Here is a 19,422-nt window from a genome sequence, read left to right on the forward strand (position 1 = left end):
GATTACTTTGGGGAAGTATGCTCTGCTTTGTCTGAAAACTAGTCATCCCTACACATCTTCCTACACTCCTTGATCACTACTGCACTTGGCAGCATTTATTCAGTTGTGTGGTTCAGACATAAAGTTATTCTTCTTTCCTTTATCTTTGTTGTATCTGAGTAATTTTAGAGAAGAGAAAGGGCATTTATTCTGCCATTTAAAAAAATGTAAGTTACCTCTAGATTTTCCTTATGCCAAATGTCTTTCTTGTCTGCCCATGTAACAAATGTCTACTTAGCACTTTAAGTCTTAACTCAATTGTCACACACTATGGAGCTTTAGCTGACTTCCTCAGGATAACTTAGGCACTCTTTCCTCTATGTTCTCATTGTATTTGGGGCATAGTATAATATAGGATATATTGTATTGAATTTTCATTGTTTTTCATATATGTTTTTCTACCAGTCTGAGTTTTCTAGGCAGGGGCTGTGATTTATTGGTCGTTTTTATCTCCACCACTTGCTGAACAAATAGTAAGTGTTCAATAAATTGTTGAATTAGTGAATGAATTCCAATCCTTATTCTGTAATGACATAAGGGTTGTATTTCTAAAGTACCCATCTTATGACACTGACAATTAAGTTGGTGGCTCCACATTTTCACAAGAAAAATATCTAAACTCTTCAGCATAACTTATGAGGCTCTTGCAAACTGGCTCCAAATTATCTTGATGTATCACATTTTATCTGTCTCCGTTAGCATGCTATCACATAGCCAGATTCTATTTCTTGCAATTTCTAGAATATGCCAGGCCCTTTAATGCCTCTTTGTTTGTGGACATTCTGTTTGCTTTGCCTGAAATGTCCTTCCCTTTTATTTTCTGCCTGGTAAGTTTGTATTCATACTTCAAACATCACCTTCGATGTGAAGCACTCCCAGATTTCCCCAGTTTGTTATTTCATTCTTTTTGCTTTCACTGCATGTATTTTGCATATATATTTCTTATAAAACTTACCACATCACAGCATAATTAGTTGTTTACTCCCCAACCCTCCCCAGTGATAGTGAACTTCCCAAGATCATGGAAAATGTCTTAATTATTCCTTTCTGGGTCTCCAGTCATTTATACATGGTGGGTGCTTGACAAATGCTTATTGAATAATTAAATCCTAGTGTTGAAATAGACTTTAATAAATGTTAACAAACGTTTTCAATTTAAATTTTAAAAAGCATTTTTTTCTTAGTTGTATCTTCCAGACCCTTCAAATGACTTTATTCATTGAATCAATTCTGGACAAAAATAATGACTTACAGAAATCATTTGATGAGCTCACTCTTATAGAACTGTTCCACTATTTGGCACTTGCCCACTAACTTGCATTAGAGTTTTTCCAAGTGTGGTTTATTTCAGTAATCCTAACTAATGAATTGGATCAACCATGCTGTGATCCAATCAAAACCAAGGTGATTGGCCGTCTTGACAATTGGAAAAAAGTATTGATCTTATTCTGGTCAATTGGCCTAGTAGTATAAAGCTAGGTTAATAATGCCACCAGAATTACTTTTATCAGCACCATTAGGTCTAAGTAAGCAAGCTGCTAAATAGAAGGCCTGTGACCACATTTATTTTCAATCATCTCTCTCCCCACATCTCCCAAATCTCTCCTGTAACAGGTGCCATGTTTGCAAAGGGAATTCTAAAATGTTTAATAACTTAAAAAGTCTCACAAAATGGTAATGTTTCATACAATGTCTGAAGTAGAGCCAATTCATTCATGGCAATTATGTTTAAGGCATCAAATTGATCCTCTTCTCTTTTTAACTCACTGGCATATGCAGCATGCTGCTAATTATGTAGGGAAATCTTGTCACAGTGGCTTGGTCTGCAGATGATTAAGATTGCAACATTTATATTTAATAGTCCAATCATATATCCCTAACACATTTTTCTCTTTCAGAAAATGTTTTCCAGAAGAAATTTATTTCCCTTCTGAACCCACAAAACTAAATTTAACTGAGTTTCTTACTAAAATTCCTCCTTGTATAAGTTCACCATTTCTAACTTAATTGTTTAATCTTTTGGCGAGAGGCACCTGGGAATTTAAATATTTCTGGAGTCTAGATGAGTAATTAAGCATATGAAGGCTTCAATTTGGTATGGGGCACATTATGTAAGAAAACATCTATTACTATTTAAATATGTATACAATCCCCAAAATGTATAAAAAGTTTGAGGCACATTTCTTTATTATGCTCATAATAGCCATGGAGGTGTAACATTAATATAGTAAGACTTTCAGTTTTGCAAAATACGTGGGATAAATATAACCAGTAATTTAAATATTGTTCATAATGCAGTACTTGAGAAATGATCCTGTCTGGAGAAAGTACTTGGTTTTCTTATGTCCATATCCCTCTTGGGTTAATTAAAAATGTTATTTTATCATATCCATGTTGGAAAATGTGACATTTAACACGACTAATTTATTTAACAGAAAACGATGAGCAAATTGCTGACCTAATTTTTCTGCCACAGATTTTGCATATTTGTACTTTACACCTATCACATAGAACAAGAGTTATAGGATGAAACAAACACTGCAAGAAATCAGACAGAAACAACACTAAATATTTTTTCTTTCAAACCCGCAAATTTCCTCTTTCCTGTTAATGGGTGGCAAGTTTTAATTGCACTGGAAACAGGGCCCACCTTCAATAAATGCAAGAAGCAAAAATCCCCCGTTCTGCAGATCATAAACTGGGGGGAATGGTAGTTATTTGCATTATAATGTGACCAGATTTTCTAAGATGACTTTATCGCATCCAGCAGGTAAAACTAGGAAATGATTTGCATACAGTCCTTTAGGAACACGCTTCGTGAATGTAATAAAAGAAACCGGAGCTTCCAACAGAGCCATAAAAAAATCTACATTCTTAAACAAGCTAGCAAGTCCTCAGATGTACCAGGAGAAAGCAGCAGCTCTACACAGTCAAGTTATAAGACCTATAAACATATTATTGGAGAATGATTTTCTGGAGCAAAACAAACATTGAACCGGCATGGAGAAGGAAAGAGCCAGAACAGTGAAGAACAAGCAGCAGTCTTTTCTCATCCATATCAGGCCTGGGTAATAAATTACCCTCTTCTCTCTCATACTGTCAGGAGAAAACGATGTTTAGATTAAACCTCGCTAAGGCCTAAAAGGATAATTTGTCAGTATTTTCCAGTTTACTACCAATGCAGTATTGATTTGCTAGGGCTCTTCTTTCTATTTTATTTACACTAATTCAATCTGGAACAACTGAAACCTAACTTCTTAGAAAGCAAGATATTTCTTTATTTTAAGTCTCCCAGGCCCAAGGTATAAGGTACAAGAAAATATGTCCAAATTATTCTCTCTAGTTCTTGTGAGTAAAGACCAGCATCTATGTTGGAGGCAAACTATTATAAGAGAAAACCACTTTTCTGCTGAGATTTTCTTTGGGCTAATTTCTTTTTATAAAATTATGGTTCTTAGGAGAACATGATAACAAAAAGTTCTACCTAGTCTAGGTAGCTGCTTAGAAACCAGAAGTAAAACAAAAACGTCTCGATAATCCTTCTTGTGGCTGAAGCTGAGAAAAATGACAGTATTAGTTTGATGGATAAATGACAGAGCTTATGGACAAAACTTTACTCGAGGGAAAAGATTACTTTCCAAATCCTTACTGCTCCCCATACAAGTTATACAAATCAACAGAAAGTATCTTATAGGTCTGGCACTAACACAAAAGCAGCCAAAGGTTAAAATAAATTCTGCACATACGTTCAAGGTGAATTAAAAGAATACATCAAGTACTTAATTCATGGAGCTACTATTGCCTGCTTCCTTTCCATTTTGCGGTTGTTTTATCTTAATGTATGTATGTATGTATGTATGTATGTATGTATGTATTTGTTAAGAGAGAGAGAGATAGAGAGAGAACAAGGGTACACATGAGTTGGGGGGGGGGGGGACAGAGAGAAAGGGAGAGAATCCCAAGCAGGCTCCGCACTGTCAGCACAGAGCCTGCCGCAGGGCTCTATCCCACGAACCGTGAGATGATGACCTGAGCTGAAATCAAGAGTCGGGCGTTCAACCAACTGAGCCACCCAGGCACCCCTGTGGTTGTTTTGTGCTGCTCTGTCTTGTTTTGCCTTCCTGAGGTCTCTCAATATCAGCTGTGGCATTGTTGTGACACCAGTAAGTCTGGGAGGATTGGTCAAAATGTCATGAGCTGATGGTATTATGACTCGTTCAAAGCTAAAATGTTTGAACTTTTGTTTCCCACTCTTTTTTCAACTTTTGCAGGCATTTTCTCAAAACTGACATAATGTGGGACACTTTAACATACTTTCTTATCCTAGTTTCACATTAGACTTGACTGTCCTATAGACTCACATTTCTTGACAATTTTGACTGGATTGATTGATCAATTCCAATTGCAATGCTTTTTAAAAAAAAAATCAATTGTAGCAGTATTTGCTAAAATATGGTTGTGTCTTCATAAACAAAAGGTTCAATAGTTTCTACCGAAATTACTAGGCAATTCAGTCAGATAGCATATCAATTTAGGCAATGTCTTAAATGAATCAACTTATTTGACAATTTTGATTGATTTGCTTATTTTCATAAATCACTCAAGAAGATAATGTATGTACTTTATTTATTTATTTATTTATTTATAGACAATCAATTGGTATTTCTTACTTCTTAGTCTGAAACCAACTATGCTGACTATAAAGTTTTCCTATAATACTCATTTGACTTGTAGTCTAATTGTGACTGGATATGGTTATGTCTACATGAATTGATTTGGCATATCAGTTGCAGCTGTTTTTCCATGCACAAGTTTGTCTGAATATTCTACCTATAAAAGCCAGTACAGCCATCACAAACTGAAACGGAATGAATCCAGGAAACCAGAAAATAGGTCTGACTGATTCAACTACTAATGCAGGAGTTTTAAAACTACTGACTTTATTGAGCTGATTGACCAACTCATTCAGAAACCAAATTGGTTCACACATATAAACAAAGCCTTAAAAAAACCAATTGTGCAAAAAAATAATGGTTACAATCAATTAAAAATGGTTATTCAGTTCTGTGTAAAGACACCGCCAAAATGTATATACCAAGAATCACATATCTATACTTATTTATTCATTCAAAAATACTTGTTGAATGCCTACTAAGTGTTGAAAACTATTATATGAGCTTTAAAGAGTTCAGTGCACAAAACAGACAAGGATCCCAGCCCTTGTGGAAATTAAAATTCTGATGGGGGCAACAGAGAATAAACAATAATCACCATACATGGGTAAATTATATAGAAGATGATATATGCTATGAAAAGAAAGAAGAGGTTGAGCAGGTAAAAAGGTACTGGGAGTTTGGGGTTGGGGGTGAAAGTTGCAGTATTATATGGGTCTGAATAGGCCTAAGTGAGGAGGAGATAGCTGAACAAAGGTTTCAGGAGGTGTGAGAGTTAAATATGTGACAGCTGAAAGAAGACAGTTCCAAGCACAGGCAGGAATCAGCTAGAACAAAGTCCCTAAGGCAGATGTGTATTGACAAGGGTTTTTTGCTTTTTTGATTTGTTTTGGTGGGTTTTGGGTTTTTTTGTTTTTTGGGGTTTTTCTGAAGATTGACGAAGACATCAGTGTGAGCTAGAACGCAGCTAACAGGGGGAAATGCAGAAGGAGGGGAGGCCAGAGAGAAAGCTAGATCATGGGGGGCATTTTGACCATTGTAAGTACTTTACTCTGTGAGATGAGAAGCCCTTGCAATATTTTTAGTACACTTGACTTACATTTTAAAATGATCATTCTGTGAAGCAGAGAAGTGTTGGAAGCTGCTGAATTAGCCCAGGTGACAGATGATGGTGGCTTGGACAAAGGCGGTAGCACTGGAGTTGGTAGTAAAGGAACAGTGTTTGCTGATAGAGCAGATATAAGGTATGAAAGCAAGAGAGCTTTCAGGACGACCCCAAGGTTTTTGGCCTCAGCAAGTGGCAGAATGGAGTTTCCATCAACTGAAATGGGCTAGTCTGCAAGTGGAGCAAGTCCGGGGTAGAGGGAAGATCGGGGGGCAGTTTTGGACAAGTGAAATCCAAGTGAAATTATCAAGTAGGTAGTTGAAGTTGGATGTTGGAAGACCAGTCTCGGCTGAGATACAAATTTGGAACTCTTTGGCGTATTAGATAGCATTTTAAGCCTCAAGATTGTATGTGATCCCTGAGGGAGTGAGTGTAAATGAAGGTTCTAGGACAAAGACAACACTGGGAATTCTCCAACATTAAAGGGTCAGAAAGAAGAGAAAGAATCAGCAAATCAGATAGAGAAGAAGTGACCACTGAGATAAGAGTAAAACTAAGCATGGTAAGCCATGCTGAAGCCATGTGAAGGAAGCCGAGCGAACGCACAAATACAGCAGGGTATGGGATACTCCCTAGTTTTATATTTCTTCTGTTTTGGTCCTTGTTTAGCAGTGGCAACCCAGGTTATAAGACATGTGGTAGAAGATAACAGTTTGGATTATTTCGCAAGATGGCCAATTTTCTCACAGTAAAAGTTATTAAGCCTTTGCACACAAGACTTATGCAGGCCACACAATTGCTCTAGCTGCAGAATTATTTCAGCAAATACGAACTTGCCAAGGAACAATGAAAATACAGGATCAGGGCACTTGTTATGATGAGCACTGGGTATTGTATGTAAGTGATGAATCACTAGATTCTACTCCTGAAATCAAAATTGAACCATATGTTAACTAACTAGAATTGAAATAAAAATTTGAAAAAAAAAAAGATCAGTAGGGGTGCCTGGGTGGCTTAGTCCGTTAAGCTTCCGACTTCAGGTCATGATCTTGCGGTCAGTGGGTTCTAGCCCCACTGCCACTTCAGGCTCTGTGCTGACAGCTCAGAATCTGGAGCCTGCTTCTGACTCTGTGTCTCCCACTCTCTCTGACCCTCCCCCACTCACACTCTGTCTCTCTCACTCTCAAAAATGAGATGTTTAAAAAAAATCAGCTTTCTTAAATAAACTCGTTTTGCACTTACAAACATCAAAATGAATGAAAATTCTTTAAGTACAAATTTTCAAATGATAGTGGCCATAAAATTGAAAACAAAAAGTCAAAAATATGGACTTTGGTGAATAAGGAAATGCTATTTAAAGTCAAGCACGTAGCGTAATATCCATTTGTTCATAGAAACACAATTATGTGTACACTACTGAAATTGTTAAATGGCAAATACATGTTTTTGATCTCAAAGGAAAATAGCATGGTTTATATCACATGAAAGGTGTGAAATCTGCAGCTGTCTTTTTGTTTTAGAAGTGCTAAGTGTGTCAGACAACTTTGAAACAAAACTGCTGGTCCACTGGATTAACAATACTTCCATGACTTGCTTCCCGTGTTTAAGACAGAAACTTGAACTACAAACATAACTTCTTCAAGTAAACAAGAGTGTGCCTCTTCCACATATACAACTTGAATTTCACATTGACAATGAGAATGATCAGGTGATCTAATAGTAATATAAAAAACAAAATATTACCCTCAGTCTAATGTATTTGTTTCTTCCTTTGTTTCTACAAAGCACACCAAAAAAGCTGTGTTATAGACATAAATCAAAAGCTAAATCTGGGGATTGCCATAAAGGGAACATTTTATAATCTTGTGCTTATAGGGAAGGGTTTTTTTTTTTTTTTTTTCATTTCTTTTAAAACACTGGAAAGAGCTCGTAAACAGCAATTATTGGTTATCTTAAAAAGTGGTCTAGGGGTGCCTCGGTGGCTCAGTTGGTTGAGCGTCCAACTCTTGATTTCGGCTCAGGTTGTGATTTCATGGTTCGTGAGATTGGGCCCCACATTGGGCTCCATGCTAAGTGTGGAGCCTGCTTGGGATTTTCTCTCTCTCTCTCCCTTTGCCCCTCTCCCCTACTCACATGTTCTCTCTCTCTAAAATTTAAAAAAAAGTGATCTAGAAAGCAAGTGACTTGGATTCCTTTCTTTCTATCATTTTCATTTTATTTAGTTTTTCATTATGTTAAATTAAAAATTTTAATAACACATAGTACAAAGTTCTAAAGGTACAAAAGAGCACGTAGGAAAACAAATCTCTCCCACCCCCGCCCCATAGTCTTCTAGTTCCCTTCCATAAATGCAGTCAGAATTATCCATTTATTGTGAATACCCCCAGAGAAATTCTATGTATATACAAGCATACATATATGTAGCTCCGTTAAAAACTACAGGTCAAGTGTAACGCGGTGGACATCAGTTTTTTAACTGGAGGCTGTGACCTATTAGTGGGTTATGAAATAAATATACTGGATCACAATTAACATTACAAAGACATGGGAATAAGATGGAATACAAAATATCAGCGTATGTGATTCATAGTAAGGGTAGGCACTGTCTTGTGAAATTTTTGTTGCTAATTTTTATTTTTATTTACATATTCATTATGAACTGGGTCACAATGTAAAAAGTTATGTCTTACTCTGAGACACAAACAAAAAAGCCACTGCTATACACAATGATACAAACTCTGTGGCTTCTGTTTAATGATGTATGTTAAAGACTATTCTATGTAGTTACACACAGATTTCGCTCATTTTGTTCGTGTTAAATTTATTAAAATTATTTAAGATATCTATAAAAGGGTATAAAGAGCAACATTATACACAGTCATATACCCCCTCCACTTAGTTTAAGAAAAAAAATGCTACAAATAAATCAATATATATACAAATAAATATGGTGTCAATAGAGTTGAAATGCCCCTACGTAATTCTTCCTAAACCATTCCACTTCTCCTCTGATCATGTTTACCTCCTTCTTTGGAAGGCTGTAGAGTATTCCATTGCATGAATGTACCATAAATTATTCAAGGAGCCTCCTGCTGATGAACATTTTCATTGATATCCTCGATTTTTTGATATTTCGAACAACACTACTGTGAACATCCTCTTACAGATCACTGCATACTCATTCAGTATCTGCAGGATAAACTCTGCAAAGTGAAACTGCTGAGTCAAAGGAGATAGACTTTTGTTAGATTTTGCCAAATTTCCTTTCATGGAGACTATATCTATTTATACTCCTATAACCAACATTTCATACACATTTATCAACAAAGTATATTATCAAATTTTTATTATTACCAATGTGATAGAGGTGATAAATGATAACTTATAGCTCTATTCTGCATTCCCCTTAGGAGTGAGGTTAACATTTTTATATGTTCAAGAACCATTCTCATTTCCTATTCTATAGCCTCTATCAATTGTTTTCCATTTTATTGTTGGGGCTTTTTTTTCATTGATAAAAGACAAAATTAACCCTTTGCCTCTGGATGCCACAAATATAGCATGGCAACACTTTTGTTTGTGGCTTCTGTTTTTGTGTGCCATATCTAGAAAAGCTTCTCCTATTCCAAGGTCAGGAAAAACATTCTCCCATATTTCCTTCTAGTAGTTATTTCCACCTTTAAATTTTAATTCATCTAGAATTTATTTTGGTGTAGGGAGTGAGGTAGAGAACCAATATTATTGTTTTGCAGATAGCTACCCAATTACTCTAACACATTTTTTTTTTAAAGAACTCCCGTTTTCCCTACCGATCTGACATGCCATCATTATCATGTTCTATATTCCTATCCATATTTGGGTCCATTTCTGGGTTTCCTCTTCCATTCTAACACTTTGTTTGTTGTATACTAGCACCATCCTGGTACAGTTAAAATGAACTTAAATATATTTTACTAACTGGCAAACTTACTATCACAACATTATGGTTTTTTCCCCAAATATTTTCAGAGTGTTCTCACATGTTTGTTTTTTCTCCATTTGAACATTAGAGCCAGTAAGTCAGTGTTATTACAAGGTCAATTGATATTTTTTTTTAATTTTTTTTAACATTTATTTATTTTTGAGACAGAGAGAGACAGAGCATGAACGGGGGAGGGGCAGAGAGAGAGGGAGACACAGAATCGGAAGCAGGCTCCAGGCTCTGAGCCGTCAGCCCAGAGCCCGATGCGGGGCTCGAACTCACGGACTGCGAGATCGTGACCTGAGTTGAAGTCGGACGCTTAACCAACTGAGCCACCCAGGCGCCCTAAGGTCAATTGATACTTTTATTGGAGGCATGTTAGAATTACAGATTAATTTAGGGAGAATTTTATATGCTGAGACTTACCATCCAAGAACAGGGTAAAGCTTTCCATTTTTGTTTTCTTCTACATTCCTCAATAGCATTGTAGTGTGTGTGTGCATGTGCGTGTGTGTGCGTGTGTGTGTGTGTGCGTGTGTGTGTGTGTGTGTGTGAGTGTGTGTGTGTGTCTGGCTCTTTTTACTAGTTTGTTCCTAGGCATTTTGATTGTCACCATTGCATTGTAAAACTAACAATTTATTCAACTATATTTTCTAATTGTGGTTTGTATGGAGAAAAACTATTAGTCTGGTGTGCTAAAGCTGTACCAAATTAGTTGACTTAATTCTTATTATTTGTATTAATTTACTGTTTCCTTTTCTTAGATTTTTGTAGGCATACGATTATATAACCTGCAAATAATAATTTACTTCTTTGCTTCTAATTGTACTCCTCATTTCTCTCTCTTTTCTGATGGTGACAGTTGCGATCTTCATAATAGGTTTAAAGTAGTTGGTGAAAGTGGACATCCTTGTTTTGTAGGGCTTCCTCACTTAGAATAAAATGGGGTTTTGTGATTTTACATGACATCATGCTACAGAATTATATATATATATGTTTCAAATTATAATTATATTATTATGTTTGTTGGTATATTTAATTATATATAATTATTGTATATATTATATATTATAATTGTTTATAATTATACTATAGTACATAATTATAGATATATCATATATAATTACAATGTAGTAATTATAATATTAAATGCCACAGAATTGTATCTAAGAAATTAGTTTTAGGGGTCCCTGGGTGGCTCAGTCTTTTAAGCGTCCAGCTCTTGATATTGGCTCAGGTTGTGAATTTGCTACTGCGGGATCAGGCAACACATTGGGCTGTGTGCTGAGCAGAGCCCGCTTGGGATTCTCTCTCTCTCTCTGCCCCTCCTGCAGTCTCTGTCTCTCTCAAAATAAATAAATAAACTTAAAAAAAGAAATAAACTTAAGAAAAAGGACATGAGTTTTACATAAATATGTACATATATTTAAATAAGAATATCAAAAATTGATGATCAGCAGTATAGTATAGTGGTTAAATTCCAGGGTTTGGAATCAGATTGCCTGGGTTTGAAGTTTGGCTTTACCACTTACTAGCTAAATGACTTTATTTATCTTCATTGTGCCTTGGTTTCTATGTATGTAAATGGGGATATTATTAGTACCTAAGTCATGGATTGGTTGTGAGAAATAAATCCATTAATATCTGTAAAATAGTTAGAACACTGTCTGCAGCGAGTAACTACTATGTGTTTGTTAAATACAACTCTGGATTTTATCAAATGCCTTTTTAGCATCTAAGCAATTTTTCATATGGTTTATCTATTCATATAGTAAATTAGAGTAACAGATTTCCTATTATTAAACCATCCTTGCATTCCTAGTGTGAACTGCACTATTACTCTATTGCTGGACCTTGTTTGCCAGTATTTTATTTAAGAAGTTTGCATCAAGGGGCACCTGGGTGGCTCAGTCGAGTAAGCAACCGACTTTGGGTCAGGCCATGATCTCGTGGTTCGTGAGTTCGAGCCCCGCATCGGGGTCTGTGCTCAGAACCTGGAGCCTGCTTCAGATTCTGTGTCTCCCCCTCTCTCTGCCCCTCCCCTGCTTGCTCTCCTCTCTCTCAAAAATAAATAAACATTAAAAAATTTTTTAAAAAGAAGTTTACCTCAAATATTCATAAGTACAATTGGTTTGTAGATTTATTTTGTGATTTCTTTCTCTGCTTTAGATCTCAAATCTTTTCTTGTTTCCAAAAAAATTTTAAAGATTTGGAAGCTTTCACTTTTGTTACGCTCTGAAAATACTTAAGGAGCACTGAAATGATATGTTTCTTAAAAGATTGGCAGATTTTGCCTATGAAACTATTTCTGCTACTTTTTTTGGTTTGAGCAGTTCTTTGGTAATTTTATTTCTATATAAATTAGAAAGTTTAGATTTTCTTTATCATCCAAGGCCAGTTTTGGGCATTTGTATTTTTCCTATAAAATTATCCACTCCACCCAGGTTTTCAAGTGTATCTTCAAAGAGGTGCACAAAGTAGTTTCTTAAGAGTCTTTCAACTTCCTCTTTATCTATAGTTATTATGACATGCTTATGTTTATCTTCTCCTCTATTCTGGATTATCTATTTTATTGCCCCCCATGAAATGACTTAGATTTATATGTATTTAGTTCTAGATTTCTAATGACATATAATTTGAAAAATCAGTTCAACTAACAAATGAGGAATGTCATTAGAAAAAAAAAAAGGAGATGATAAAAGGTTCAATTCCAGCATCAGTAAGTGACATGTAATATAAAATACATAATTTCATTTTTTTTAACTTTCAATGAATAATTAGCAAAAAATCTTTTAAAGTAAATCATCTAGTATAAGTGAGGGAAAAATGAAATTGCCACTTTCATGCTTTGTTAATGGGGGTATGAATTCAGAAATAATTTCATACATATCTTGGGCCTTAATGTAAACATTATTGAACCCAGTTATTTTCTTTGTAGACATCTATTGTAAGGAAGGAATCAGAACCAGACCAAAGGTTTGATCACAAAGATGTCTATTGTAACATTTTTATGGTAGAGAAATACTAGAAATGTTAGTATCCAAAAACAAGGTATAGTTAACAATGAACATTGGCTTCAACTTATATTTCCCAGCTGCGTTCACACCTAACAAGAGAGTCAGCTTGTCCTCTGAAGCTTTGAAGCCAGGCAATGACTTCTCCTCTGGAGCTATGAAAAAGTCCTAGATGCTGTCTTCTTCTGACAGAAGGCTGTTTTGTCTACATTGCTAATCTGCTATTTGGTGCAGCTGCCTTCACTGACGATCTAAGCTAGATGTTCTGGACAACCTGCTGCAGCTTCTACATCAACACTTGCTACTACTTCACCTTACACTTTTATGCTATAAAGATGGCTTCTTTCCTTACCTCGTGACCCAACTTCTGCTAGCTCCAGACTTTCCTTCTTCAGCTTCCTCACCTCTCTCAGCCTTCACAGAACTGAAGAGAGTTAGGGTCTTGCTCTGCATCAGATTTTGGCTTAAGGGAATGTTGTCTGATCTTTTCTCCAGACCATTAAAACTTTCTCCCTATCAGCAATAAGGCTGTTTTGCTTTCTTATCATTTATATGTTCACTGGAGTAGCACTTTTAATTTCTTCCCAGAACTTTTCCTTTACATTCACAACTTGGCCAACTGGTGCAAGAGGCCTAGCTTTCAGCTTTCAGTGTTCAACATGCCTTCCTCACGAAGCTTAGTTATTTCTTGCTTTTTGACTTAAATGAGAGATGTGATACTCTTCCTATCACTTGAACACTTAGATGCCATTGTAGATTATTAATTGTGCTAATTTCAATACTGTTGCATCCTGAGGAATTGGGCAGCTGGAAGAGAGGGAGAAAGATGGCATAATGGCCATTCAGTGGAGCAGTCAGAAGACACAACATCTGATTAAGTTCACCGTGGCTTGTGGTGCCCCCAAATAATTACAACAGTAATATCAAATGTCACTGATTACAGATCACCATTGCAAATATAATAATAATGAAAAAGGTTGAAATATTGCACCAAAACGTGACACAGATATACAAAGTGAGCAATGCTGTTGAAAAAAATGGTGCTGATAGACTTGCTCGAAGCAGGGTTGCCACAAACCTCCAATTTGTACCAAACGTGGTATCTATGAAGCACAACAAAACAAGGTATGCCTGTACTGTCATTTATTTCTAGTGAGGATATGCTCAACCATATTTTTTCTTACACTGTCTAACCTCTTAAAAAATCTATTCATAAGCTAATTCTATAAGCACAGTAACTCATTTTGGCTTCTTACTCATTATTTAATGTACTAAAGAAGTTAATGATTAAACAATATATCAATTACAGGGCCGCCAGGGTGGCTCAGTCGGTTGAGCATCTGCCTCTTGATTTAGGCTCAGGTCATGATCCCAGGGCTGTGGGATCCAGCCCCACATCAGGCTCCACGCTGAGAATGGAGCCTGCTTAAGATTCTCTCTCCCTCTGCCCCTCTCCCCTACTCATGCTCTCTCTCTCTAAAAATAATAATAAAAATAAGATCAATTACAAAGACTAAGTAAATAACTCTAATTTATTTTCATGTCTATATTATTCATACTATATTTAACTTCTTTTACATTCAAGTTTGATTTCATGTAAATATATCTATGATGCATACTATATGTATATATACTGTACATTTAGATTTATTATTTGTATGTGGATACTTAGATTTGAATTCAAAATTAAAATAACTTATTTTAAAAAGCTTATTTTTAGAATTGGGGACATTATAACGTTGTTGATAACTAACTATATCTCTATCTACCTACCATCTATCTATCTATATATACTTCCATAAGTCATAAAGTATAGATGATTGAATTTGACCACTTAAAAATATAAAGCTCTATACCACACACACAGACACAGGCACGTCTTATGGACCTATTTCAAAAGGCAAATGAAAAAACTAAGAAGCATGCATAGTATGTGACACCAAGGATTTTTAACCTTAATATATGAAGTTTCTTGAAAAATAGTAAGAAATACAAAAATTCAAATACAAAAATGGAAGAAGGATGTCAAGAGACAATTCAGAACAAAAGAAATGCAAATGGTCCATTAACATATAAAAAGATGCCCAAGCTCACTCATAAATAAAATGCAAAATAATAGCTCCAAAAGATACCATATTTCTTCTAGCAGATTGGATATTAGAAATCTTTTGTCAAGGGTGCTCAGTCGGTTAAGCATACGACTTTGGCTCAGGTCATGATCTCACAGTTCCTGAGCCCCGTGTCAGGCTCTGTGTTGACAGCTCAGAGCCTGGAGTCTGCTTCAGATTCTGTGTCTCCCTCTCTCCCTGCCCCTCCTCCGCTGGCACTCTGTCTCTCTCTCCCTCTCTCTCCAGAATAAATAAACATTAAACAAAAAGAAAGAAATCTTTTGTCATTGTCAGTATTGACAAAGATAGGGGAAAACAGGTGCATTAGTAGGAAGATAATTGGTTGTTTAAGGGGGAAATTTAGCAATATCTATAAAAAATGCTAAATGTACATGTCCTTGACCCATCATTTCCACTTCTAAGAAATTATTCAACAGGTGTGCAAAAAGACGTGTACATAGATTTTAGTGCAGCACTGGTTTTAATAACAAAGCATTGGAAATTTACGTGTCCACAAATAAGGGAATAGATTAAATAAAAAATGATACAGAAACAGAATACTATGCAACCATTAAAAAGAGCAAGACAGATCTATACTACAAATATGGGAGAATATCCAAGGTAGAATATTAACTAGAAGAAGTTATTAGACTTTCTATAGGATGTTATCCCTTTTGTACATGTACAGAACATTTGGGGAATGATACATAATACAATGTTAACACTGGCCGTCTCTTAAGAGTGGCACCTAAAGTGTAAGAGGGAGAGGGACTTTTCACTTTAAACCTGTTTTTATGATTTTAATTTTTATACCATCTGCTGATATTACTTTAATACTAAAAAAAATACTAGTTAAAATAACCTACAAAAAAAAAAAAAAGAAAACATGAGCTTGGTAGATCTAACTTTATAATGGCTTGAATTTCAATAACATCAAAATTGTTTTCAATTGTAAGAGTATCACAGTCACCACAGAAGTGTCTCACCCACATATAAAGTAATCTCAATGACTTACACACTTCCTCTGATCATGTAACATCTCCAAAGGAGCCATTACAAAGTCAACTGCACTGTCTTATACATGCCTAATGGGTCCAACAGAGCCATTAGGATGTCAGTTATATGGCAGGGCTCCTGCCAAAGCTATTACCAAGCCATTGCATTGTTTCACACACTTCCTTTGACATTCAGATGGTTCCCGAGGAACTGTTATCATTGCTATGGAAGTGTCCTGTATAACTTACATTACCAGGGGAAAACACAAAAGCAAAGGAAAGAAATGTAAAACAAACAAACAAATTCCCTCCATTAAGTGCACATGAATGGCCCCACGTGGTCAAATATCAGAAGGAATGGCTCCTCATTTGGGTGTAACTATTACATGTCATTCAAGAAACCCAGGTGTTAGGCTAGCTCTTTTTTTTCACAACCCCTGCTGTTCCAAAGAAGCAATTTCAGGTGTAAGAACAACATATACATGGCTATGATGCTATGGTGTTTATTAGTAGCACGTGGTATATTACCAGGTTTCTGTGATATGCAGTGCAGGAACAATAGGGAGTAGTACTGATGGATTTTTTTTTTTTTTTACTATTATGGGATTATATCAGATAATCCTTTACCTGTAAAGTTCCTGAGCAGCATATAGGGAGCTCAGCTGCCCAACACTCATGGAAATCAACAGGGCTTCTGGGTAGCTGAAACCCCAGCTCTACCTTAAGGGGCTACTACCACGACACAGAAAACCAATGATACAAGTTAACCCTCAGCCAGGTCTGAAGTACTTCATTGAATTTCTCCTCACAGTCTTCTATACTTAGCAGAACAAGATTGTTGGCTACGAGAAGGATGTGTTATTTAAGGTAAAACGAGTGCATAGCATTTTACGCAGTTCAAAATGAAGAGAAAGTAGGCTGGACTCTGCTAGGCTAGAGTTTCCTGGGGTACAAGATGTTTCAGAAGTCAGGTGTATAACTGGCTAATCCTTGCTAAGAGAGCCTTTGCCTGATCGCATCTACCCCACCATACCTGCATAATATCACTTTCTGAGTGATAGATATCAACAGCAACTAACTTTGCTGGCATTTAATATATGACAGGTACACTGTCAAGAGCTATATATTCATTTTCTCATTTAATCCTCCTCACACACCAAACAACTGCACAGGTAATGTTTCCACTTGACAGAGAAGGAAATGAAGGCTTGGAGAGCTTTAGCTACCTGTTCAAGGACACACAGCAGGTAAATGGCAGAACCAGGGCACAAACCTAAGTCTATCTTCTATCACAGACCATGTTCTTAACCACACACTCTATAGAGAACATCATTTATTTAGACTGCATTAATATAACCAATTTTACTGTAATAATTGGTTTCAGATCACTTGTGCTCTCGTAGCAAGCTGCACATACATCTTTATCACAGTACTAACTAGACTGTATTAAAATTGGCTCCTTCTTCTTCTCCTAACAGACCTCTTCGGGTATATATGCCCACTTGACTTGGACTGCCCTGCATTGAGAACTGCTCCAAGGATCCAATGGGTGGGTTACCACAAAGCAACATTTGTATTACTGACCTCACTCCCTGGTTGTAGCTGATGGGACCAGTGGTAGAGAGCTGACTCAAGCTGGGAAAATTATTCTGTCTCCTTGGAATTTAGAAATGGCACTAAAAAATATCTGGTTAATTGCAACTGCTTTCCCGAACAGAAAAAAATATAAACTGAGGAATTATAGGAAGCTTTATGCCTGCCTTACAAATGGAGATTTAGAGAAAGTCAACTTTCAGAGGTAGGACTGAAGGAACTGGATTCAGAAGCAAGAGGCAAAGTCCAGGCAATTCTTCTGATCTGATTCCTGCTGTCGAGCCACTCACTTGCACTGGTCCCATGAAGCATTCTCATGCCCTTTCAAATAAATGTGATTTTTTGTTTAAGCCGCCTCAAGTTGGTTTCTGTTACCTGTTACCTGCAATAACAGTAGTAAATAATAATGAACAACCCTAACTAATAGGGCACCAATCTCTCCCACTATACTGTAAATTCTCAGAGGTTGGGGAATGTACACTGGTCATCTTTCATATATGCCCAGTCTCCAATACAGAGCCCAGCAGAGAGCAGGCGCTCAATAAATATTGATTGCATAGAAATATCATTTATGAACAGCTATATAATTTTATATATAAATAGCTATACTATTCTTATTTATTTAAATAAATTTATTTCAACTCCTTTAAATAATTTCTTCACAATTTGCAGATCTTCCTCGACTTACAATGGGGTTATGTCCTGATACATCCACCATAAGTTGAAAATACCGTAGATCGAAACTGCATGTCACAATACGGCCTAACCTACCGAACACCAGAGCTTACCCTAGCCTACCTTAAACATGCTCAGAACACTCACGTTAGCCAACTGTTGGGCAAAATCATGTCAAACAAAGTCTATTTTATAATAAAGTGTTGAACGTCTCATGTAACTTACTGACTACTGTACTGAAAGTGCAAAATAGAATGGTCGTGCGGGGACAGAATGGGTGTAAGTGTCTCGGAGGTTTACCTTCGCGATCGCGTGGCCAACCGCGAGCTCCAGTTCCCAGTGCCCAGCATCGCGAGAGAATTGTACTGCGTACCGCCGCCCCAGGAAAAGATCAAAATCCAAACTCAAAATACAGTTTCTACTGAATGAGTACTGCCTTCTCACACCATGAAGTCGAAAACATGTAAATCGAACCATCGTAAGTCAGGGACCATCTGTATACTCTATGAGTTACAGGTTAAAAATGCTTTTTCTCTGTTTCTCTCCATGTAGCTTCTTGAGATGCAATTTAATCTTCACTTTTTATAATCCAACTGCTTCGTTTAGGCCATCTGTGAAACACACATTCTTGGAAATTGATTGCCCAAATTTAGCTGTCCATATAGCATATTCCTCCAGTCTCAGGTAGAGGCAGATGTAATTAGGAGCGATACCTTAATCACTGAGGTTCATGCTCAAATAGGATTGCCAAATCCTTGTAGGAAATGCCCACCGGATCATGGGTCAGAGGCAGGGTTGTGTGTTAGATGATCAGAGGTCTGACCCACTGCAGCATTTCTATGCTTGTAAGATCAGAGAAGATCTACAAAAATATATTGTCTCTCAGTTTTAACTTTTTTCCTCAGAGCAACGAACAGAGATGTAGGTAGTAGGTGAAATGGGAGTGGCGAAAGGGTAAAATGAATAAAGCAGTCTGACTGATATCAAAGTGTCCTGCTCCCAGGCCTCACGATGAAGCTAACTTGAGTAAATGTGCATTTTTCCTAAACAGGCCAGGAAGCACCAACAGACAACAAAGGATTTACTAAGGACAAAGTTGAGGGATTGGGAACAAACTCCAACAGTGTTCCGATTGGCCTGAGAAAGCTGAGAAATCCGGATCCCCCCCGCCCCCCGTTACCTGATGTTCTCCCTCCCCTGCACTTCAGGCAGCCCAGTCCAAGTGTTTCCGTGCTGAAAGGTATGGTGATTTATTTTAA

At 36.7% G+C, this 19,422-nt stretch overlaps 1 protein-coding gene across 1 annotated transcript in view; it reads right to left on the reverse strand.

Annotated features, from left to right (window-relative positions):
- The window catches only part of TENM1 (teneurin transmembrane protein 1), a 777,891-nt gene that overhangs the window by 456,877 nt on the left and 301,592 nt on the right, over nt 1–19,422 (reverse strand). The gene's annotated exons all lie outside the window — the stretch shown is intronic.

Source organism: Panthera uncia, chromosome X, assembly GCF_023721935.1.
Source record: "Panthera uncia isolate 11264 chromosome X, Puncia_PCG_1.0, whole genome shotgun sequence".
In the NCBI taxonomy this organism is placed as follows: domain Eukaryota; kingdom Metazoa; phylum Chordata; class Mammalia; order Carnivora; family Felidae; genus Panthera; species Panthera uncia.